This window comes from Eptesicus fuscus, chromosome 23 (assembly GCF_027574615.1).
Source record: "Eptesicus fuscus isolate TK198812 chromosome 23, DD_ASM_mEF_20220401, whole genome shotgun sequence".
Lineage (NCBI taxonomy): Eukaryota > Metazoa > Chordata > Mammalia > Chiroptera > Vespertilionidae > Eptesicus > Eptesicus fuscus.
Window position 1 is genome coordinate 14,851,410 of NC_072495.1, and position 13,040 is coordinate 14,864,449.

Genomic DNA, 13,040 nt, shown 5'->3' on the forward strand with positions numbered 1-13,040 from the left:
AATATCATCCATTAGGTCAATGGAATCCAGAATGCAGTTGTGGTTTACAAATGGCAAAGACAAATGTGCAATTTCGAAGCACAAATGTGCAATTATAACCTAAATTAAGTTTTAAAAAACTACCATTTCAAATAGCCTCCTTTTCCAATCATAAGAGACTTTAAAAATGACCTACCTTTGAACTGCATTAAAACTCTTGTATCTGATACCAATGCTTAATCATTTCTTAGCCCATTTTCATGAAAATTTTACTATCTCATGCATTTACGGTAAATAGTAAAAAGAAAAACGTATGTGAAACACTCTGCAACATACAATGGGCTCTATAAAAGTTATTTAAGAAATGCTCAATATCAGAAATGGAGAGAAGGAGGGAATTATTCTGTGTATGTGGTAAACAGAACCATGAGACAGGAGGTGTAATTGGACTCATAACTGCTCTCCAAGAAACTAAGCGAGCACAGGGAATGCCATGGTCCCTCAGGTGCCCATCTGTGCATGCCACACAGACCAGGGCAGTGTACTCCTTTCCCAGGCCTCTGGGTGCAACACCTGGTAAGTCTGAAGGGCACCCAAATAGGCATGGGCCCTGCTTTGCAAAAACAATAAATATGTCCCTCCTTTGTCACCATATTATTTATTTACTAGAGGCCTGGTGCACGAATTCGTGTACCAGTGGAGTCCCTTGGCCTGGCCTGTGGGATTGGGCCGAAACTGGCTCTCTGACATCACCCGAGGGGTCCTGGATTGTGAGAGGGTGCAGGCCAGGCTGAGGGACCCCACCGGTGCATGATTGGAGCCAGGGAGGGACATGGGAGGTTGGCCAGCTGGGGAGGGACCATAGGAGGGCTCCAGGGCGTGTCCCAATCAGCCAGACCCCAGCAGTAAGCTAACCTACCGGTTGGAGCATCTACCCCTGATGGTCGGTGCATGTCATAGCAACTGGTTGACCGGTCTACTGTCTGCCCCCTGGTGGTCAGTGCATGTCATAGTGAGCGGTTGAGCCACCTTAGCATATCATTAGCATATTACGCTTTGATTTGTTGAATGGCCGACCCGACAAGCGGACACAGCGTATTAGGCTTTTCTTAGATAGGATTAAATTGCCCAAGGATACCTGTAGCACAGTCACTCTGGGTACTGACACAAAAGATGTTAGTATTGTTTAGTGAATTAAAAAGAACTTTTACAACTAAATGGGGACTTTGCCTACTAAATGTCACGTGAAAGGATGTTTTTCCCCAGAAAAATCACATTTCAACACAAATGGGAAGAAGACCCTTACTTGCACAAGTAAAAAGATTCAAAACTCGGGGCCTCATTCTTGGCTGTTAAAGGCCTCAGGAGTTAGATGTGTGGTGCCTGTTAATTTGATTCCATGCTCAGCTGACATCTGTAATCACAACTAAGGATTCTGTACATGGTCTCACTAGCTAAGGAAACATGGATCTGATCAACCGTTCAAAGGCCTTTTTACAGATCTGATCATGTCCTTACTTTTCCCCTAATAATCTGGGAGAGAAATCCCAAAATAAGTAAGTCATTGACAGTTTTTCTTTAAAAGAATTTCTACTGTTTGCCTGTGGGGTGGGATGCAGCCTGGACTTACAGGGTTCACGTTTAGAAACCCACTTTGGGAGTTAGCTATAAGACTCCTGCTAACAGTAGTAAAATGTATGTAGTCAAATCCCTGAGCTAAAATTTACTTGATGCCACAAAGCATTGGTATCAAATGTCTGTACACGCTGTATTGTATGATTAAAAACCCCACTGTGGCTGCTGTCATAGTAACAAATGTGAAATTATTTTAAGACCTAACCACTATGACAATAGCTCTTTTAAAATGCATCCTCGAACACAAAAGAAATAACAAATAATGACAAGTGTGTTTGCTAGCTTAATAATAGGAGACCACAGTTAACAACCCATCTTGTAATAACTCAAAATCGCCTTCAGTTAGCCATGAGATAAAAAAAAAAAAAACAACTTAATTTAAAATGCATGATAAAAACTCTATGAAAGACCTAGATAGGCTACAGTCAAAAATGAGAACTGCAATTTCTTTTAAAAGGCCAACCCAACTAAAACACAAAATAACCTAAAACATAATGACTAGAGCTTAGAATTGGGAACTCGGGATAGAAGTTTGATCTGTTTTTGTTTTAATTTCAAAAAGGACTTGACCATAAAATAGAAATTATGCCCAACTTTCAATAAATAGGAAACAAAAACTGATTAAGAGATCGGAACTTCCTAATCAGATTATGACTTGACGATATGTTCTTAAACAGAAGTACATATTTAAAATTAGTTTTAAAATAATCCTCTACTGCAGAACAAAACCTGTAATTTCATAATGGAAGAAACAATCAAACAACCTTGTTCAAGAAGGTGATCACAGTAAGATGAGCCACTGAGCTAAATTAGGGAGACAACATAATAGTAAGAATTTTGTGTGGTTTTACTCAAGAGTTTAGTAATCTATTAAGAATTATAAAAATACTAGAGGCCCAGTGCATGAAAATTCATGCACTGGGGGAGGTCCTTCAGCCCGGCTTGCCCCCTCTCACAGCCAACGGGGCTCATGGCTGCCATGAGCCCCAGGCCTTTGTCCAGATGGACATCCGCCCTAATTAGCATATTACTCTTTTATTAGTATGGCAGATCTTCTCAGTATTTGGCAGTCCCAGGATCTGCTATACTGCTCAGATATTTGGACACCAAATTGAAATTCTGATATATGAGTTGTCATTAAAACATGCTAACATCTTGCCCTAACAGGTTTGGCTCAATGGATAGAGCGTCGGCCTGCGGACTCAAGGGTCCTGGGTTCGATTCCAGTCAAGGGCATGTACCTTGGTTGTGGGCACATCCCCAGTAGTGGGTGTGCAGGAGGCAGCTGATTGATGTTTCTCTCTCATCGATGTTTCTAACTCTCTGTCCCTCTCCTTTCCTCTCTGTAAAAAAAATCAATAAAGTATATATTAAAAAAAAACATGCTAACATCTAAAAATCTAACTTCATGGCAAGGGTGAACAGAGATTTGATTGGTAACATGATGTTATTTTACTGGTGTTTATAAAAAGGAGTCAAAAGCACCTTTCCTACAAAACTGTCCTGTCGCATTCATAGTCTTATTCAGACATTCAGCCTCACATGGCCATCTTATAAGCCCAACTTCAAAATTTTTCCAATATGTTGCAAGCTATGTAATATCCAGGCAAATGATGAAGTTTAACTCCATTTTACAGATAAGGATTCTTCAGACCCACTCTTCTCCTCATAGTCAACAATCTGAGAGGAACCATTGAAATGACTGGAACAGAGGTACGTGCTACACAGCACGCCCACCCCAGCTGAAACTGTTCTCTGATTCTTACTGCCTTATTCCCTGTGTTGTTATTTTGTTAGACACCCGCCCTGAGGCCAAAACCATGAAAATAAGCCAAAATAAATGGGCGGGAAAAAATGTCTTATCCCTAGCTTATGATGCTATTTTTCTTTTTATTGGAATAAAAGAGGCTGCCAAGTTCTGATGTCACTGCAGTAATTTTATGGCCTGATAAAAACCGTATTTTATCCATTGAAACATTCGTCCCTGTTGCCAACTTTACCTCCAACCAGTGTGTAGGATTACTCGACTGAACAGATATCAAATTATAGTAAAATAGAGAATAATAATTACTTTTACTCCAATACCATAAAAAGCCAATAACTGTCAGACGTTTCCCTGGCAAGAGACAGAAGCCAGAATGCACTTTTTAGTCCCTATATATCCAGGAGAACTCCTGTAATTCTGAGTGTTTGAAGACAAACACACGAAACATGACATCAGCTCTCTAGAGACATTTAACGTTGCACAGAACAAAAATATGCATTTTAAATATATAAAATTGTTGCAATATTAGTCAAGCGTTCCAGTAATAAATGACACAGATGTCCTGGTCGTTGCAACAGTTAACTACTTTCCCTTCATCTATCATTTTCTTTAATCTTCATTATTTGCAGCTGTGGTATACCTGAACGTGGCATGGAGAATCACCGATTTCACTGGATTTTTTAAGAACAAAACTGTGTGCTGAAATCATCCATGGATCTAGAGGAGATAGTTTAGCATCTTGCTACTCAGTGTGGGCTACCCACTGTCATTAATATCATCAGAAACTTGTTAGAAAGGGAGAATCTTGGGATCCACCCTAAACCGACCAAATCAGCAGCAGAGAAAGCAAGGTTTGTTCACGGGAGGAAGGCACTGTAGCTGCGGACTGCAGAAGCACCAGGTAGTAAGGAACCATGTACGCCCTAGCGAAGACCTAGGCCTGTGGTCAGCAAACTGCGGCTCGCTCGCGAGCCACATGCGGCTCTTTGGCCCCTTGAGTGTGGCTCTTCCACAAAATACCACGGCCTGGGCGAGTCTATGTTGAAGAAGTGGCGTTAGAAGAAGTTTACATTTAAAAAATCTGGCTCTCAAAAGAAATTTCAATCGTTGTACTGTTGATATTTGGCTCTGTTGACTAATGAGTTTGCCGACCACTGGCCTACGCTCTAATCAGTGAGTGACGTGGGGTCTTTGGAGAAGTCGGTTGTAAGAGCAGTCACATGATCAGGTTTATGCTTTAGGAAGATCATTACTCTGGCAAAATGTAGAATGGATGATTTGGAAAAGAGAAAACCAAGACTGGAGACAGGGAGATGAGGCAACAGCAGGTGAAGCAGGAGTTATGACTATTGTTTTGTCTCACATTCTGAATCGCCTCTCAGCCCTCTCTCGAATTTTGAAAAGAAAGGGGTAGGATAATGAAATCAGAAAAGAAAGAGAGAGCTTAGAGGTTACAGGGAGGGTACAGAGGGCTTTATGTGTAAACAGAAGTATAAAACAGTGAAAACTCAGTTTATTTTTCTGCTTTATTAAATAGAGAAATTACTATTTTGTTGATTTAGGATTCTATACTCCTTTCAATCACTCTAAATATCAATTATTAACATAAATAATTAACATTTATTTACAGATAAAAATGTGTACATGGTTAGATTAGATGACGATGGTTAGATTATGTCCTCAGAATATAGTTTCATTGCTTGGATAAGTCACTGACATAGGCCTTTCTCCTCCCATATGAGTTATTTCTCACTCTTGAAATTCAAGTGTAGAAAAGTTTGGATGGAGGAAAAAGACAGAGACAAGAGGTACATTTATAAATTTTTACTTTATATATAACTTGTTGTGGGGGAGAATAAATAACTCGGTCAACAGAGGGCTTGAAATAAATTCTCAGATGTGTACCTATACACAAAGGGAGCAAATACCAAATCTGTCAGTATCATCATTTCTGACACCAATATACTTAGAATACTGGGGGAAAAAATCTCTGACATTTACTTATGAGTGAAAAAATAAAGAATTAAATTAAAGTGAAAGAGCCGGCAAGTAGAAGCAGTCCTCAACTTTATACCAGGGTTGGTTTGAGAAAATGTATTGACCCAATGGCTATTTGAAACGTTTTAAAACATTTCCCCCACCCCACTTATGCATCCGGTGGTTACGTAGACTCCCATAAAGCCTATTTCAGGGAGTCTTAGTACTTGCAAAGGCCCTTACAGGTCGTGTGGTCCAATCCGTCACCAAAGGAAGCGATCCTTTCCACAGCATCTTTGGCAAATGCCACGAGAACATGTCTAGCAATAAGGAGCTCATGCCACTTCCAGCGTGCATTTTCTGTCATGAGGCGGCTCTATTTGTCAGACAGTTAGTCCTTCCCTCTTTTGAAACAAAAAATGCATCTTTTGAGCGCCCTCTGGAACAAAAGATGCATCATATATCACTATTTCAACTCTCCCCACCCCCACTGAAGTCTTGGCCACTGGGGGTCTGATTTAAGAAGAAAGGGGGACAGTTTGCCCCTCTGGAATGCAGGGGAACCCATCCCTGCACATGGCTGCAAGTGAAGAATGACCTTGTGTCAAGGAACTATGAAAAATAGATTTAATAAAATTACAAATGCTGAGAATACAATGTCTCCTGAGAGAGAAAGTGGCCTGTGTTCAAGCAGACCATCCAGAAAATCCTTCCACATTTCCAAGAACAGAAATATTATTCATCTCAACCACGGCTCCCTCCAAAATTTAAGTAAAAACAAACACTTCTGACTCGTCAACAGCATCTTGTATTCTTGTTTCACTGTTTGGGGAAATAAACTGTATTTGGCATATTAGGGAATTCCAGCAATGCAAACAGAAATTCTGAACACAAAGGCACAACCTGACAGTAACTGTTAAGGTTATACAGCCAGTCAGTGTAAGTGAGCGGAAGTCCCATTCTTTACACTCTTCCCGTAGTATAGCATACTCGCTCCATTTGGGGGGGGGGGGGGGGATTTTTTTTTTCTTCAAAATAACATTATGTTTTTTCATTGTCTTCTAAAAGAATATTATACTAATGCTGGGGTGATGGTCACTTCTGTGCAATTCTAAGTATTGATTATGGCATTAAATCCTAGAAATGAAGGACATAAGATGACGTAGATAGTTCTTCTCTATTTTGAGGCTCCCTCCATTCCTATGTTGAAGAAGTGGCGTTAGAAGAAGTTTACGTTTAAAAAATCTGGCTCTCAAAAGAAATTTCAATCGTTGTACTGTTGATATTTGGCTCTGTTGACTAATGAGTTTGCCGACCACTGGCCTACGCTAAAAACAAAAAATAAAATAAATGCAGTTATCAAAAAATCTGATTTATGGACTTGTAACTGTAGGTAATGATATTACCTTCAACCCATTTTTATGTATAAAAATAAGGTCGTGCGTATTTTCCTAAGCTAGCCACAGGGATCTGATTTTCTAATAATTTAGGCAGAAGTATTGTTATTCCCCCCCCCCTCCGCCCCCCAAAGACCATGTGCCAATAAAATGAACTACTATGGATTTCAAAACACAAAAGACGCTACAACCATGTGAAAGGCATGTATCACCACCATACATGATGACAGATGAATCCCACAGACGCAATGAGCAGTGAAAGGAACCAGTTATAAAAGAATACATACTGAGTCCACTTTTATCAAGTTCAAGAATAGGCTAACCCAGTGGTCAGCAAACTCATTAGTCAACAGAGCCAAATATCAACAGTACAACGATTGAAATTTCTTTTGAGAGCCGAAAACCGACTTCTGCGCATGGGCCACGAAGTTTCAATCTCACTGTACGTGCGCGCCCGCACATGGTATTTTGTGGAAGAGCCACACTCAAGGGGCCAAAGAGCCTCATGTGGCTCGCGAGCCGCAGTTTGCTGACCACTGGGCTAACCTAATCTATGGTAAAATCTAATCTGTAGAGAGAATAGTTGTTGCTTATCTATCTGGGCACTGGTTACACAGGTGTGTGCGTATGTAAAGCATCACCTAGCTGTTCACTTAGTGTACATTAGATGGGTGCTTGTGTACATCTCTGTATTCCACCTCAATTGGAAAAAAAAAACACGCAACACTTTGCTTTCAGGTGTCTTTTAAGTTTCAAGGGCAAAATTAAGAAAACTGTAGCACACTAAAACTTATAGCAGTTACACATGTCCCCACTATTACTAACTTCTGAGAATTCCTCATTAGTTAGTACTTCCAAGAAATCACTTCTGGATCGAAATAATAGACTCCTGTACGGGAGGAATTACTAGAAATGCCAGCAGCTCACATTCACAGAGGTTTTACCATGTGCCAAGCGCTTTCCTTTCATTATCTCTTGTAATCCCCCAACAGTGGTTAGAGATACTATTGTTATTATCCCCATTTGGTAGAACAGAAAACCAAAGATTAGGTCAAGATCACTGTGCAAGCTCACATAAATAAAGAGGTGAGCCAGTCTGTAACAAGAATAGCTGAGCAGCAAGCTAAATGTCAACTGCTTAATTCTCTTGTTTGTATTAGGGCGCTATAAAAAACCAAGCACACGGTTACAAGCAACAAAACATGAGCAGAATATAAAACCTGAAGTTCAATAACATAATCTGTACTCTTTTTTTTTTTTTGTCCTCTCAAGTCAAGTGTAAGGAACTTTACAGTTCCTTCAATTCTATGATTAAAGATACGTCACTGGCTCTCACGAATTGAAGTCCCTGCTCACATTACAACTGATATATAGAAAAATATATTCTTTTGGGGTCGCTTTTTATTATCTGTGGCTATCAAAATACATCACACAGCAAAGCAACTGAACAACCTATGAACCAAGACCGGCACAATGCTAACCACGGTGTTCACTCCAATTCATTCAAGAGTCCTTTCAATTTGGCCATACTAGTAGAAGGCATGCCCTGGATTAAGATGGAAAAAAATTCTTTAAACATATTCTCTAAAAGGCTTCTTTATTTTCTAAACAGTGTATTGTGAGGAGAATTTAGTAGGACTGCACGGTAATACATGATATACAACATGATGCTAAGCAGGGACAAAATATCAAATTAACCATCAAATAAGCTACTGCACTCTTCTGCATTCCTGGAAATCTACCAGCAGTAGAGTTCAGATTCATGTTTATTCTCAAAAGATGAAAATCAATTAACTATGGCATCCAAGATTCAGAACTCCTCTTCCTAGAAAAGAACGTAAGAAACAAACTGGGCTAACATTCTGAAAAGTGTGCCCAAAAATTATAGGGGGGGCCGGGGGGGGCGAGGGAGGAAGATCCACTAATATTTCCCAAAAACTTTACTCCAAAAAATGTTTACAGAATATTTTTAGTAGATATATTTTCATTTACTAGCGGCTGCTAGCAAATCTGCAAAGCAATTCCTTAAAAAATAATATACTACAAATCAGAAAGGATTCTTAAAAGGACAACAGAAGAGAGCTATACCCTAAATGAATTTAAATTCTATAACAGAACAGAAACACAATAAAAATCATATAAAAACAAAAGAGCAAACTAAAATATGCCTGTTCAAACAAGCATTTCACCTCTGCAAAAACGATTTGCTTCACATGAAAGTCAGATTTAGCTCTCACTTCAAAAAGTGATTGAAACAATACATGCACCCTGGCAGGCGAGACCAAACGGTAACACAATTTTACATGTTTATCAATAGATCATTCAGAGAAAACTTACCAAATCTGCAACGTGTATGTGCTTGTGCCTCGGAGGGAAAGCAGGAAAATGACTTTCTGTACTTAACAGTGGTGTTCACTGGAGTGAGAAAAACGCACGACCACAGAGCTGCTTGCAGGGAAGTCCTGACTAGCAATCTGCCTTTGGGTTGGGCTCTTCTCTTAGGAGATAAGCTGTTAAGTCATGCCTTGATTTTAGATCTGCTAACATATGGAGTCTTCTAATGTAGCCTCTCTCCGCCCCTTCCCTCCTCTCCCCCCTCCCCACTGCTCCACTCCCTCTGCACACACACACACATACACACATACAAAAAAGGCACTGCAGGGCAGAAATTCCTCAGGTGCTCGCTAATGGAATTCCCAGGGTCTTGGAGCCGCTTCGGGGATCAAGAGATCTCATAGCCCCTGCTGGGGTAAGGAGCAGCGAGTCTGTTCCATTTAATCAAATACAGAATGAATTTTCAGCTCTATTCACTAGCTTGTCTCCAGGGCTCTCAAAAGGCACCAGGCAGCGAGAATCACACACATGTGGCTCTTTTAGGCAAGTATAATTAGTTTGATTTTAAAAAGCCACATTAATAATATCACCTCAGGACCATTATTCAGGGGACAGATGACAATGATACTGTATGTTTTAAGCCTGACAATGGGGGAAAGAGCACAAACAATGAGGGAAAACTTGAAGGATTAAAAAAAAAAAAAAAAAAAAAAAAACACGCGCCAGTTTTTTCATTTAATTGTAATCCAGTATTTTTAAAGTGACATTCAATATAGTCCATACACTTCATTTTAATTGAAAAAATATCAAGTAAAGCCCTCCTCCCTATTATCTTGAAAGTGAATCAGTACCATATATACAACAAAAATTTATAAATGAAATGTTTATAAATAAAGGGAATGTTTACACACAATATAAAATTTTACATAAAAACAATAAAACATTATTCTCAAATGTTTTATTTGAGAATAATCCAAGATAACAAAACTTCTTGGGCTAAAGCCCCAATCAAAAACTGTAAATCAAGTCCTTCAAAGCAATGTATTTAGCAACCAGGCTCCAAATTCCCTTTCTAATCTAATTAGTTGCTATTAAGTGGTAAGATCATCTGCCTAAATACTACCTGGTGGACAACTCATCTACTCTTCTGATGTCTTACCTACACATCTGCACAATATAAATGCTAATAAAAGGCAACGCCTAATGTAATTAAGTGTTATAAATAACAAATTTTTAAATTACTTATTTTTAATGTCCTATTCCCTGTCTGACTTCACTAAGATAATGTTGAATGCCTGAAATCATTTCCCCTGGATTTTACTTAGAAATCATCACCAAATTTTGGTCTAAATGTTTGCAAAAGAAACATTTTTCTAGAGAAGGAAAATTTTACTTCAACTTTTATTTTGACAAAACCATAAATGGCATCGTTTTAGAAAGTCATGCAAGCATAAAAGGTCAGAGTGGAAAAATAAGAGGAAAGCCCAGCAAACGAGTCAAACAAATTTTACCTGACCTCTTTAGACCCCCCATTCCTACACAAAGCCTTCCATCTCTATAGACCTTGCGAATGGGTCCTATCTTAAAGGGAGCTCCTTCATGCAACGTCAAACCACCTGCAAAGAAGGCAAGGCGTGAGGCTGATGAAGAACCCAACCTGCGCAGGCTAGATCGGTGTGCTCCCCGTCCAGAGAGGTCTCTGTACCTCCCGACTCCAGAGCAGAGCTGTTTAAGTACTTTCCACAGAGGAGGAGGTTGATGCGAACCATAGCCATCAATCAAAGCATCCCAAGTGAGTTCCTACACAAACACACTACCTCTAGTAACTGATTTTCCTGGTTGACTACACTACTCAAACAAAGACAGATTTCCCAGATACTAGATCCACGTTTTTTCGTGTTTTGTTTTTTTTTTTTTTTTTGCATAAAAGTTAAACAACATACAGGGGTGTTTTTTCTAGAAATATAAATGTTTCTGTTCTATACGCTGCCAAACACACACCCAAGGGCAGGTCTTCGCAAAATGAAACAGGTTTGCACTCCATCCTTCTCATATAACTTAAAAGCAGTTTATTTCAACATGTGCATAGCAGAAACTACGGTATGCGGTGCCTCTCTGGGTTGCCTAAGAATGCTTTCTAGTGAAGGACTAATTTTAAAATTGTCCAGAACTTTTCTGACGTTCCCTTTCACCTTGTCCTAAAAGTTGAACTAGCACCCCCCTCCCCCATCCATTTTCAGCTAAAGTGGACTACTCAAAACAACAACAACAACAACAACAAAACAACACTGAGCTCTAAAATGGAATAGGATGTTTTTAGGATTATACTAAGAACCAACCCGTTTCAGTCCCAGCCCTCTCCCACCACCTCCTCCTCCTCCAGGTAATGCCAAGTGTCAGCTGAGAGTCTGAGCTCAGGTCATGGTGTCAGCGAGGCATGGCATCAGCATTGGCCTCTTGCATCGTTGCCGGGCCACCCCGGACTGAGAACCGATCTCCTGTTACCTTGAAGTCCGACCTCCTGTTTCTCGGGGTGTCTGATGGAGGGCGCGGAAGGCTGCCTTGCTGTGAAATGCGGTTCTCCAGATTCTAGATCTCAGCTGGAAGGCAGCCTGCCCTCCGAGCACCTGCCACCCTCTGGAGTCCGGCCAGGAAGGACAAGCTTTCCGGAGCAGCCTCCTTGCGGACAGCCTTCCACCTGACTTGGTGGGGTCCGGAGGAACCACGAGAGGAAGATCGGAGAGTCTCTCGACCCCCCCCCCCCCTCTGTGATTTATGACTGACAGTCCTAGATGTGGAGTGAAAGCCTCAAAGGTTGGAAGCTGCAGGCTGAACGAAAGAGCGAGCTGCAATGGATGGAGAAATGAGAAGGCAACCCAGGGAGAGCTTCTGGAGAAGGAAAACGAGCTCCCGGGGCTGGGAAGGCACGGCGTCTCTGACAGCAGAAAGAGACCCCGTGCGGGACGCTTCTCCCGCTCGCCCCGCAGAAATCACCGTCCCCGGGGCGCCCCGCGCGAGTGGAGGCTCAGGGGCGGGGACACCCGCTCCCTGGGGACGTGCCGGCGCCCCTGCTCCCCGCCAGGTTCGTCCCACCTGCCGGGCGGGTCCCTGTCACTGACACCCCGCCCTCCACCACGAGGCGGCCCAGCGGCCCCCGTCTCCGCCCGAGCCCCCAAACCCCGCGCCCCTGGGCCCGCCGGCCGCCCGCCGCGACCGCCCGTCCCCCGACCCCGCGACGAGACCACCGCGCACCTCTCGGCGGGCCGGCGGAGCCCCCAGATCTCTCGCGGCAGCCGGCTCCCAGAGCCGCCCCAGGTCATCCCGCGCGGGCGGCTACGGCGGCGACAGCGATCCGAGCGGCCTCCACGCGCCAGGCGGGGGCGGGGCGGGGGCGCGGGTCCCCGCTCTCCTTGCGCCGCGCCGCGCACCCGGACTCGGGGGAGGGGGGCGGGGCGGAGTCACGGCGCGCGCCCCCGCCGCTGCGCCTGCCCGCCCAGGCCTCGGCGCGCGGGCGCGTGACCCCGCGCAGCGGGAGCGCGCCACGAGGGCCGCCCCGCCCCGCCGGAGGGTGCGCGCGCAGCCGCCAGATCCACGGCGGGGGACGGGACGTACCAATATGCGGAGGGGGCACCATGTGCAGGGCCACCTCCAGGCCCCTTCCTGCTTGTCTACAAGAGCTCCCCTCCAGTAAAAAGGGTGAAGTCTCTGCTTTTATTTAGGGCTGGTGAGAAGGACGTGCCTCAGAAACTCCCGGAGATTGCCACAGGCCTGCACTCACTCTCCTGTCCCTTTAAGGTCCCCGGAGAGGCGGCAGTGGAGCGGTCCGCAAGGGTCCGCACGTCCCCCGGCGCCCCGCCCACGCCCCGCCCCTAAGTTCTCGGAGGCGCTCCCGACCTGTCTGTTCTCTCCACTCGTTTTTTAAATTGTTGACAATATTACAAATGTCCTCCACT

General features: G+C 43.1%; 1 protein-coding gene across 2 annotated transcripts in view; it reads right to left on the reverse strand.

Annotated features, from left to right (window-relative positions):
• Positions 1–12,504, reverse strand: part of CDON (cell adhesion associated, oncogene regulated) — an 81,198-nt gene extending 68,694 nt beyond the window's left edge. The window contains exon 1 of one of the 2 annotated variants that reach the window (XM_054712569.1): positions 12,340–12,504. The gene's annotated coding sequence lies outside the window, so the exon portion shown is untranslated. Of the gene's footprint in view, positions 1–9,090; positions 9,116–12,339 lie in introns of those variants that run through there. The other variant, XM_008142562.3, reaches the window with a different exon arrangement.
• Between the last annotated feature and the right edge of the window lie 536 nt (positions 12,505–13,040).